The sequence below is a fragment of the Bubalus kerabau genome, chromosome 2 (genome assembly GCF_029407905.1).
Source record: "Bubalus kerabau isolate K-KA32 ecotype Philippines breed swamp buffalo chromosome 2, PCC_UOA_SB_1v2, whole genome shotgun sequence".
Classification (NCBI taxonomy): domain Eukaryota; kingdom Metazoa; phylum Chordata; class Mammalia; order Artiodactyla; family Bovidae; genus Bubalus; species Bubalus kerabau.
Window position 1 is genome coordinate 4592056 of NC_073625.1, and position 11891 is coordinate 4603946.

General features: G+C 42.6%; 1 long non-coding RNA gene across 3 annotated transcripts in view; it reads left to right on the forward strand.

Moving 5' to 3' along the window:
* The window catches only part of LOC129644582 (uncharacterized), a 42858-nt gene extending 31182 nt beyond the window's left edge, over positions 1–11676 (forward strand). For 2 of the 3 annotated variants that reach the window (XR_008710847.1, XR_008710846.1), the window contains exons 2-3: positions 4742–4815; positions 11441–11676. This is a non-coding gene — a long non-coding RNA (uncharacterized LOC129644582). Of the gene's footprint in view, positions 1–4741; positions 4816–8261; positions 8336–11440 lie in introns of all 3 variants that reach the window. The other variant, XR_008710845.1, reaches the window with a different exon arrangement.
* The last annotated feature ends 215 nt before the right edge of the window (positions 11677–11891 follow it).

Consider the following 11891-nt stretch of genomic DNA (forward strand, 5'->3'; position numbering starts at 1 on the left):
AGTTCTGTTACTAAAAAATGAGAAATTTGAGTGACTGCACTCTGCCACCCTCTGTTGCTAGGGTAACAGCAGTGAGTGAAAGAGACCACGATCCCTGCTTGGTGGAGCCTTCCTGCACTAAATTCTTCTCCAAGAGCAGGCCCTAGGCCAACGGCATCTCCATTACTTGAGTAATTAGTAGAACATTTTCAGTCACTGGACCTACTTAAAAGTCAGAAACTTTGGGGGTGCAGTCCCACAGTATAGATTTTAACAACCTTTCTAGGTACTGATATATTGATCTTGCGAAGGGTTTCTCAGTCTCGGCACTACTGACGTTTTTTTGTTGCTGTTCAGGCCCTCAGTCGTGTCCAGTTCTTTGTGACCCCATGGACTGCAGCACGCTAGGCTTCCCTGTCCTTCACTATCTCCTGGAGTTTACTCAAACTTATGTCCATCAAATCGGTGATGCCATCCAACCATCTCATCCTCTGTCATTCCCTTCTCCTCCTGCCTTCAATCTTTGCCAGCATCAGGGTCTTTTCCAATGAGTCAGTTCTTCACATCAGGGGGCCAAAGTATTGGAGCTTCAGCATCAGTCCTTCCAGTGAATATTCAGAGTTGATTTCCTTTAGGATGGACTGGTTTGATCTCCTTGCTGTCTAAGGGACTCTCAAGAGTCTTCTCTAACACCACAGTTTGAAAGCATCAATTCTTTGGTGCTCAGCCTTCTTTATAGACCAGCTCTCACATCTGTACTTGACTACTGGAAAAACCATAGCTTTAACTATACCAACCTTTGTCAGCAAAGTGATGTCTCTCTCTTTTTTTTTTTTTCTGATACTTGGGGCTGGATAATTCTATGTTTTGGTGGCCGTCTGGTAAGTGATAGGCTCTTTAGCATTCAAGATGCTAAGTAGCTCCCTTACCTCACTTCTGACTATAAAAACGTCTCTAGATGGTGATACGTCTCCCTGGTTCCAGGAGCACCCCAGGTGGGAAGCAGTTGTTAGGGCAAAGCTGTTCAAATGGTGGGCTGACCTGAACTGTTGGCATCCCTTCTATCAGATGTCTGGGGCGAGAATGAGGAGTCTGTATTCTATAGCATCCTTCTGGATTTCCCTGGTGGTCCAGTGGTGAAGACTCATTCTTCCAGTGCAGGGAGCTTGAGTTCAGTCCCTTGCCGGGTAGCTGAGATCCCACATGCCATGTGACATGGCCAAAAATTGTGAAAAACAATTACTTTTTAAAAATTCTTTTAAAATAAAATCCTTCTGGTGATTCTGATGCTGCTAATTTTGAGAACTACCTGGGGACACAGGCAGGAAATAATTACATGTATACACATACCCGAACCACTCAGAGAGATTGGTGTGTTGCACCTAACGCTTGTGAAGATGGAGTGTCTTCACTTTATCCATGCCATTCCATGCTTTGGAAGGACAGGAAAGAAGGCAGGCAGCCAGGGTGTTCTGGGGGAGGGGAAGGGTATCATTTAAAATAATACGGTTGTGAAAGGTCTCACTGAGAAGGTGATACTTGAAGGAAGTGAATAAGTGCATCCAGCGATGATGGGAAAAACCCTTCAGGCAAAAGGAAAACAGCCAAGGTCTCGGGGCAGCTGATACGTGTGTGTGGGAGGCTCAGGGGACAGTAAGCAGCCTAGAGTAGTGGGGTCAAAGAGGAAAGAAAGTAGTTGGGGAGATATGAGAGTAATAAGAAATGAGTGAATGAATGAACTTACCTGTTTCTGGACTTGATTTCTGTGCACACTGGCTAGGTTTTTTTTTTTTTAGCATATTCTGTGGTCTTGACTTCAGCTTTCCCTTCTATAAAGCAGGAAGAGAACTTGTCCCTTATAGATCTGCTCTGAAAAATGACATAGTCAACTGATGGTAAACCTTTAAGAAAGGATAGAGTACACTTATATTGTTGAACTTTTCATGCTTAGCACATCGCATTGCTCATAGTACATGATCAGTACATATAACATGCATTGTCAATAAAACAAAACTAAGCCCAGAGAAATTCAGACCTATCATATGAGCATCTCTGTTCTGGAGACTGGTAATCTGAACTTCCAACAGTTTTCTCCCAAACAATTCTTGTGTATGTGTGTGTGTGTTTTCTTGGTTTTTATTTATTTTATTTGTTAATATTTTGATTTTATTTTTAATATTTTAATTTTATTAAAGTATAGTTGATTTTCAATGTTGTATTAGTTTCAAGTGTACAGCCAAGTGATTCAGTTATCCATGTACATATTGTTGTTGTTTAGTTGCTAAGTTGGGTCCAACTCACTGTGACCCCGTGGACTGTCTGCTGTAAGGCTTCTCTGTCCTTTGATTTCCCAGGCAAGAATACTGGAGTGAGTTGCATTTCCTTCTCCAGGGGATCTTCCTGACCCAGGGATTGAATCTGCATCTCCTGCATTGGCAGGCAGATGCTTTACTGCTGAGCCACCAGGGAAGCCCCCGTACACCATATACATAAATTTATTCTTTTGTAGACTCTTTTCTCATAAATGTATAACAGATTGTTGCGTAGACTTCCCTGAGGTGTGCAGTAGATCCTCGTTGGGTTTCTGTTTTATATATAGTAGTGTGTGTGTCCTTAATCTGTCCCGGCCAGCACGTTTTCCCTTTGGTAACCACGTGTTTCTTTTTGATGTCTGTAACTCTGCTTCCTATTTGTAAATAAGGTAATTTGTATCTTTTTTTAGATTCTGCACATGAGTGATAACATATTACATTTGTCATTTTCTGGCTAACTTACTTCACTTAGTGTAACGATGTCTAGGTGTGCCCCTGTTCCTGCAAATGGCATTATTTTGTTCTCTTTATATCTGAGTACTATTCCATTGTATGTTATATGTACCACATCTTCTTTGTCCATTCCTCTGTGGATGGACATTTAGGTTGCTTCCATGTCTTGGCTGTTGTAACTATTGCTTCAGTGGATATTGGGGTGTATGTATCCTTTCAGATTGTGGTTTTCTCTGGATGTATGCCCAGGAGTGGAATTGCTGGACCATGTTGTAGCTCTAGGCTTAGTTTTTTAAAAACCTCCATACTGTTCTCCATAGAGGCTGCACCAATTTACATTCCCACCAACACTGTAGGGGGGTTCCCTTTTCTTACATCTTCTCCAGCATTTATTGTTTGTATACATTTTGATGTTGGTCATTCTAAGCAATGTGAGGTAATAACTCAAGAAAGCTTTGATTTGCATTTTTCTGATAATTAGCGATGCTGAGCACTTTTTCATGTGCTTTTTGGTCATTTCTATGTCTTCTTTGGAGAGATATCTATTTAGATCTTCTGTTCATCAAATAATTCTTGAATACATACAATATACTAAGAATGTTCATTCTTTTCATATATTTATTTGTATCCTGGTCCCTACTTAATTACTTGAAATGCCCTAACAGTGGGATTTTCCAGGTGTGAAAATGAATACATGAGGTTCCAAAGGTATTCCCAATGGGAGACCAGCTGCTAGACCTACTATGGGATGCTCAAGGAATTACATTGAGGGGCTTTTAACTTCACTGTGGGGCTCTTTGGGTTGAACATTCCAGAGACCACTCAGAGGAAACTAATTTCTTTTCCTTTTGTGGTTTGCTCAAGCCAATCAATAATATGAAGAAAAAGAAACACTTCTCTATCCATTCTGTGAAAGTAACTCTGAGGTAAATAAGGCTTTATGTCCACTGTGGTGTTTTTGAAGTTGTTTAAAGTCATCCAAGACAAAATATTCCTTGTACTTAGTTATCTAAGTTTTTTGGTTTGTTTTTGCATTGAATTCGCCTCCCTCTGATGATGACAAATGTCCTTGTGCCTTGGTCACGGAATATGGGAACTCTGAGCTTCTGTAGCTTCTTCTTTCTAAATGCTCAGTGTTTAGGGCCATTTTCAGCCTTTGAAAATAGACCATTCTTCAACATGTTACTTTACTTGGTTATTCTGCTCAACCTTATTTGCCTTAGGGAACCTCAGAGATTAAATCTTAGCACATCGTGACATGACCGTGGTTTAAACCACGGCTAGGTTTGTCTGCCTTAATTTCCCCTCTGTGAGTTCAAGAGGTCAGACATGGTCTGGGGCAACACTTAGGAGCCTGTGTCTGGAGAAAGCAATTGGATTAGTTGGTGTAAATCCCTTTCCCTTTTTTTTTTTTTTTTTCTGACATTGAAATGATGAGGTGGGTGAGTATCAAGGTAAAGTTTTATACTGATTTATTAGGTTGAGGAAACACATCATGCCCGAAGAGAAAATGCCTGCTCATTATTTAGTTGCTGACGTTCATCATAACAGTTCATGATGATGGCCAAGAATGAAACGCAAAGCGCCCAAAAAGTTCTGTCCACTCGGTTCACCTAAGTATTGCAAATTAGTTACATTAATCAGTAAGATATGGATGCAAGCAATTTAAGGTAGTCAAAAATCAAGGAGGTTTATCTTATAACTGACTGTCATTACTTTTAATTACTTCTAAGTGCAGACCCAAGAAATGTTTACATACGCCGCCTCATGCTTCGCAGATTGGAGGAATGAAGATTCAAGGTGTCTGGGTCTGGTCTGAACCGAACTTGGTCACCGTCCAGGAGTAACCTCAACATAGTCACCAAACTTTCCCCACTACTTGTCCACCAAGAAGCATTTTCAATTAAAGTTGTCCTTGGATTGTCAGGAAAAATACAGAATGCCCAGTTAAATTTGAATTTCAGATAATCAACAAATATACTTTTTGTCTTACATAGTGCATGCATGGACTTCCCTGGTGGCTCAGCTGGAGAGAACATGCCTACCAATGCAGGAGATGCAGGAGACACAGGTTCGATCCCTGGGTCAGAAAGATCCCCTGGAGGAGGAAATGGCAACCCACTCCAGTATTCTTGCCCAGAAAAGTCCATGGACTGAGGAGCCTGGTGGGCTGCAGTCCATGGGGTCGCAGAGAGTCGGACACGCCTGAGCACCATACCACCACATAGCCCATGCCTCATTTCAGATATACTTATATTTGGGGAGATAGTTATGCTGAAAATATTTTGTTTATTTATCCGAGATCCAGATTTAACTGCATGTCCTGTGTTTCCATCTGTTAAGTCTGGCAGCCCTCATTGCTTTTCTCTGGACTAATGCCACTGGATTTCAGGAATGTCCACTTGTGATCATTAAACCTCACATGGACAGTATCTCGGAGAGAAAGCTGTTTGGCTTTTCTACAAGAAGAACATTAAGAAAACTGAATTCTGTTCTTAGAATGAAAGGCAATATGGAACCTAGGATTTTTTTTTTTTTTTTTTTTAGGTAAAGCTAGGATGGGAAGGCATTGTCAAGGTTCCCTAACTAAGATGGCAAGGCAATGATTACAGATATTTCTCAGTAGACCCTAGGACTTTTTTCTTGTGCAAAAAAGCAAAGAACCCCAGAAGATCACAACATGTCTCCTTTTCTTCTTTTGAATCTTTATGATCTGGATAATAGCAGGACTTCCATCCAGTCTTCTGCACAGGACTTCTGCGCTCTGGGGTCAAGGTCCGTCCTAGTGGGAGACCTTTGGCCTGCCTGAGAGCCGTTGCTCACACCAGTTCACGGAAAGCTTTGTGCAGGAGACATGCAGCCCATCACCCTGTTTCTGCCTCTTCATGGCCACAGCCTTAGTGGAGCTGTTTCCATGAGGTTTCAGATTTAGAAAAGGAACTGGTTTGTTCCTCTTCATTGTGAGAAGGGTAAACATCCACATCATGCAACCATGAAACTGAAAGACACTTTCTCCTTGGAAGAAAAGCTATGACAAACCTAGACAGCATATTAAAAAGCAGAGACATCACTTTGCTGACAAAGGTCCATCTATTCAAAGCTATGTTTTTTCCAGGATGTGAGAGTTGGACCATAAGGAAGGCCAAGCACTGAAAAATTGATGCTTTTGAACTGTGGTGCTGGAGAAGACTCTTGAGAGCCTCTTGGGCAGCAAGGAGTCAAACCAGTCAATCCTAGAGGAAAGCAACCCTGAATATTCATTGGAAGGACTGATGCTGAAACTGAAGCTCCAGTACTTAGGGCCACCTGATGCAAAGAGCCGACTCATTGTAAAAGGCCCAGATCCTAGGAAAGTTTAAGGACAGGAGGAGAAGGGGGTGATAGAGGATGAGATGGTTGGATGGCATCACCAACTCAATAGACATGAGTTTGAGTAAACTCTGGGAGATGGTAAAGGACAGGGAAGCCTGGCGTGCTGCAGGATATGGGGTTGCAAAGAGTTGGGCATAGCATAGGGACTGAACAACAACAAGAATGGAAAGAAGGTATTGTGAAGAAGCAGGCAAAGACTCTGAATAATCAAATTTAATTTCTTTATCTGCATGGTGCTGCTTAAGACTAACTACATGGAGTTATTTGTTATTGCAGGATCCCAATAGCATCATAAATACAAACTTAGTTTCTCTTCAAGTCCCCTACACATGAGCCTTAAAGTTTCAAACTTTCAAAGATGCAAATGTTCATTTGCACACCCAATCACATGAGTTAGTTCACGGATCTGGTGTGCATTGTCATGTGCACACATCCTCGATAAGTGGGTCTGCTTTTGTGTACTTTACATTACTATGTACAGTACAGTAGTCCAGTGTCTTTATTTCAAGCCCGGGATGTCCAGAAGCAAGCATAAAAGCAGTGGTATATAGCCACTTTGTTAGCTGGGTACCTAGGCTAGCTTTGTTGGACTTATGAACTAATTGGACTTACAAACTCACTCTTGGAAGGGAACTCATTTGTATGTAGGGGAATTACTGTAGTTAAACACTGGAAGGACTTCAGGAATACTGTCATTTCTTCACCCAGAAGGTAAATAGAAGGTTCTAGAAGGTCCTCATGTTAGAGGAATTTGGTCCCTAACCACTGTATTCTGGGTATTCTAAGTGGAATTCAGAATTCTGAATCTTTCAAGTTTACAAAATCTTAAACTCAACTAATATCAGCATGCTTTGCCATATCATTAAATTTTCCCAAGGTGAAAAATGTACAGATATTAAAATCAAAAACATGAATTTTATGTGTTTTGTCCTAGGGATAGGGACCTCAGGTGCTTAGATCAGATGTTTGCTGACTTTTTCTGTAAAGGGCTTCAGTTCAGTCACTCAGTCGTGTCCAACTCTTTGCCACCCCATGAACTGCAGCATGCCAGGCTTCCCTGTCCATCACCAACTTGTGGAGCTTGCTCTTGTCCATTGAGTCGGTGATGCCATCCAACTATCTCATCCTCTGTCGTTCTCTTCTCCTCCTGCCTTCAATCTTTCCCAGCATCAGGGTCTTTTCCAATGAGTCAACTCTTCGCATGAGGTGGCCAGAGTATTGCAGTTTCTGCTTCAGCATCAGTCCTTCCAATGAACACCCAAGACTAATTTCCTTTAGGATGGACTGGTTGGATCTCCTTTCAGTCCAAGGGACTCTCAAGAGTCTTCTCCAACACCACGGTTCAAAAGCATCACTTCTTCAGCACTCAGCTTTCTTTATGGCCCAATTCTCACATTCGTACATGACCACTGGAAACACCATAGCCTTGACTAGATGGACTTTTGTCAGCAAAGTAATGCCTCTGCTTTTTCATATGCTGTCTAGGTTGGTCATAGTTTGGCAAGGAGCAAGTGCCTTTTAATTTCATGGCCGAAGTCACCATTTTCAGTGATTTTGGAGCCCAAGAAAATAAAGTCTGTCACTGCATTGTTTCCCCATCTATCTGCCATGAAGTGATGGGACTGGATGCCATGGTCTGTGTTTTCTGAATGTTGAGCTTTAAGCCAACGTTTTCAATCTCCTCTTTCACTTTGATCAAGAGGTTCTTCAGTTCCTCTTCACTTTCTGCCATAAGGGTGGTGTCATCTGCGTATCTGAGGTTATTGATATTTCTCCCTGCAATCTTGATTCCAGCTTTTGTTTCATCCAGTCCAGCATTTTGCATGATGTACACTGCATAGAAGTTAAATAAGCAGGGTGACAGCCTTGTCATACTCTTTTCCCAATTTGGAACCAGTCCATTGTTCTTTGGTTCTAATTGTTGCTTCTTGACCTGCATACACATTTCTCACGAGGCTGGTAAGGTGGTCTGGGATCCCCAACTCTTGAAAAATTTTCCACAGTTTGTTGTGATCCACACATTCAAAGGCTTTGGCGTAGTCAATAAAGCAAAATTCGATGTTTTCCGGAACTCTTTTGCTTTTTCTATGATCTAACAGATGTTGGCAATTTGATCTCTCATTCCTCTGCCTTTTCTAAATCCAGCTTGAACATCTGGAAGTTCTCAGTTCACATACTGTTGGAGCCTCATTTGGAGAATTCTGAGCATTACTTTGCTGGTATGTAAGATGAGTGTATTGTGCAGTACTTTGAGCATTCTTTGACATTGCCTTTCTTTGGGATTGGAATGAAAACTGATCTTTTCCAGTCCTGTGGCCACTGCTGAGTTTTCCAAATTTGCTTGCATATTAACTGAAGCACTTTCACAGCATCATCTTTTAAGATTTGAAATAGCTCAGCTGGAATTCCATCACCTCCACTAGGTTTTTGGTAGTGATGCTTTCTAAGGCCCACTTGACTTCAGACTCCAGGATTTCTGGCTCTAGGCAGGTAATCACACCATCATGGTTATCTGGGTCATTAAGATATTTTTTTTACAGTTCTTCTGTGTATTCTTGCCACCTTTCCTTAATATCTTCTGCTTCTGTTAGGTCCATACCATTTCTGGCCTTTATTGTGCCCATCTTTGCATGAAATGTTCCCTTGGTATCTCTAATTTTCTTGAAGAGATCTCTAGTCTTTCCCATTCTAATGTTTCCCTCTATTTCTTTGCATTCATCACTGAGGAAGGCTTTCTTATCTCTCCTTGTTATTCTTTGGAACTCTGCATTCCAATGGGTATATCTTTCCTTTTCTCCTTTGCCTTTCACTTCTCTTCTTTTCTCAGCTATTTGTAAGGCCTCCTCAGACAGCCATTTTGCCTTTTTGCATTTCTTTTTCTTGAGGATGGTCTTGATCACTGCCTCCTGTACAATGTCACAAACCTCTGTCCATATTCTTTAGGCACTCTATCAGAGTACCTTGAATCTATTTCTCACATCCACTCTATAATTGTAAGGGATTTGATTTGGGTCATAAATGAATGGTCTAGATATGCAAATGACACCACCCTTATGGCAGAAAATGAAGAAGAACTAAAGAGCCTCTTGATGAAAGTGAAAGAGGAGAGTGAAATAGTTGGCTTAAAGCTCAACATTCAGAAAACGAAGATCATGGCATCCGGTCCCATCACTGCATGGCAGATAGATGGGGAAACAGTGGAAACAGTGGGTGGCTTTATTTTTCTGGGCTCCAAAATCACTGCAGATGGCGATTGCAGCAATGAAATTAAAAGACGCTTACTCCTTAGAAGGCTAGACAGCATATTAAAAAGCAGAGACATTACTTTGCCAACAAAGGTCTGTCTAGTCAAGGCTATGATTTTTCCAGTGGTCATGTATGGATGTGAGAGTTGGACTATAAAGAAAGCTGAGCGCTGAAGAATTGGTGCTTTTGAACTGTGGTGTTGGAGAAGACTCTTGAGATTCCTGTGGACTGCAAGGAGATCCAGCCAGTCCATCCTAAAGGAGATCAGTCCTGGGTATTCATTGGAAGGACTGATGTTGAGGCTGAAACTCCAATACTTTGGCCACATTATGTGAAGAGCTGACTCATTTGAAAAGACCCTGATGCTGGAAAAGATTGAAGGCGGGAGGAGAAGGGGACGACAGAGGATGAGATGCTTGGATGGCATCACCGACTCTATGGACATGAGTTTGGGTGGACTCTGGGAATTGGTGATGAACAGGGAGGCCTGGCGTGCTGCGGTTCACTGGGTCACAAAGAGTTGGACATGACTGAGCAACTGAACTGAACTGAACTGAATGGTCTAGTGGTTTTCCCTACTTTCTTCAATTTAAGTCTGAATTTGGCAATAAGGAGTTCATGCTCTGAGCCACAGTCAGCTCCTGGTCTTGTTTTTGCATGACTGTATAGAGCTTCTCCATCTTTGGCTGCAAGAATACAATCAATCTGATTTCAGTGTTGGCCGTCTGGTGATGTCCATGTGAAGTCCTCTCTTGTGTTGTTGGAAGAGGGTGTTTGCCATCCCCAGTGCTGTGCCTGTAAAGGACTAGGTAGTAAATATTTCAGGCTGTGCGGGTCATGTGATCTCTGTCATGCTCAGGTCTGCTGCTGTAGAAGCAAATCAGTGCAAGACAACATGCAAATGAATGTGTCCTGTTCCAATGACATTTTGTTTATGGACACTGAAATCTGAAGTCTGTGTTTTCTGTTGTCATAAAATACTTCTGCCTCCTTCCCTTCTCCCTCCCTCCTTCCCTCTTGTCTTCCTTCCTTCTCTGTCTCTCTCTCTTTTTCCTTTTTTCCCAGCTCAAAGGTTGGGAATGCAAACAAAAACAAATGCGTAGAGCTCTGAAGTTGGCCTGGGTGGTAACAGTTAGAATAAGAACCCAGACAAGTTGTCCTGAGAATCTCCACTGAGCTTGCACTCAGGAGCATGGCAGAGACGTCCTATGCTGCTCGTGTTACAGCAATGGCCTCTCAAAGGCAGCTGGGCTCCCATCAGGGGAGTGCGTGCCTCCGAGGTCTACACATCATCACTACACATCGTCACTGCGCCTGCAGAAGGAAGGGGTGTCAGGTACTGCCGATGCCCAGCGTGTGCCCCGGCATGCTGGTTCTGTGTGTCCAGGACCCATCATGTGCACCTGGGCCTTCTCCTTTGCAGCCAGTGGCTTTTTACCCACTTCCACCCTTTTGCAGTCTTTTTGAGCTCGTTAACTAGTTAGCAGGACTCGAGGGAGTTGTGGGCTTCCCAGGTGGCACTAATGGTAAAAAAACCCGGCTGTCAGTGCAGGAGAGGTAAGAGATGTGGGTTCGATCCCTGGATTGGGAAGATCCCCTGGAGGAGGGCATGGCAACCCACTGCCATGTTCTTGCCTGAAGAATCCCATGGACAGAGGAGCCTGGTGGCCTACAGTCCATGTGGTCGCAAGGAGTTGGACAGGACTGAGAGACTAATACACACACGGGAGGAAGTTGTAAACTTGGTGTCTGCTCTTCAGCAAGTTATGTGGCAGGAGGTTCTTTATATTCTGCCTCTACCACTTTTCTTTGATTAAAGGGTTTCATTGCAAACATTTGGCGAGGACCATTTGAACATGGATATGCCCTGGTGTCGACAAACCCAAGTGTAAGATACGAACAAATCCATGTGCCTCTCGACCCCTTATTCTCTACACACACCTATATGAATACACAAATAAGTCAGGGGCATGATTATTGGAAAGATAATTCTTTATGAAAGAAATAATTGCAAGCAACACTTAAATAATGTTTCCTTAAAATTGTTCCAAGTCTTCTCTATTATTTTGTTATTACAGCCTTAGAAAGTAATCTGCATGAGATTATAAGGGAGCTGTGTAGAGTCTCCACCCCTGACCTGAGCTGCTGGAGCAGAGATCACCATGTGACCCTGGTCCCCTTCCTGGTCCCTGCCACCCCTAACCTGGGGGAGGAACAGGTGGTGGGGGTGGATGAGAAAGGGGTTGGGTTCTCTGGACCTTATAGCCATCCTTTGGAAAATGCTCAGTGTTCCAGATGTCAATAAAAGACAGTCATACTCTGCTGTGGGTGTATTTTTTATGTCTTATCCAGATTTCACAGTCAAATTTATTTCTTACTTTTGACAAATGTTTATCTCATATCCTTATTGATACAGAGAAGGGATTTCCATGGGGAAGGAAATGGCACCCCACTCCAGTACTCTTGCCTGGAGAATCCCATGGACAGAGGAGCCTGGTGGGCTACAGTTCATGGGGTCACAAGGGGTCA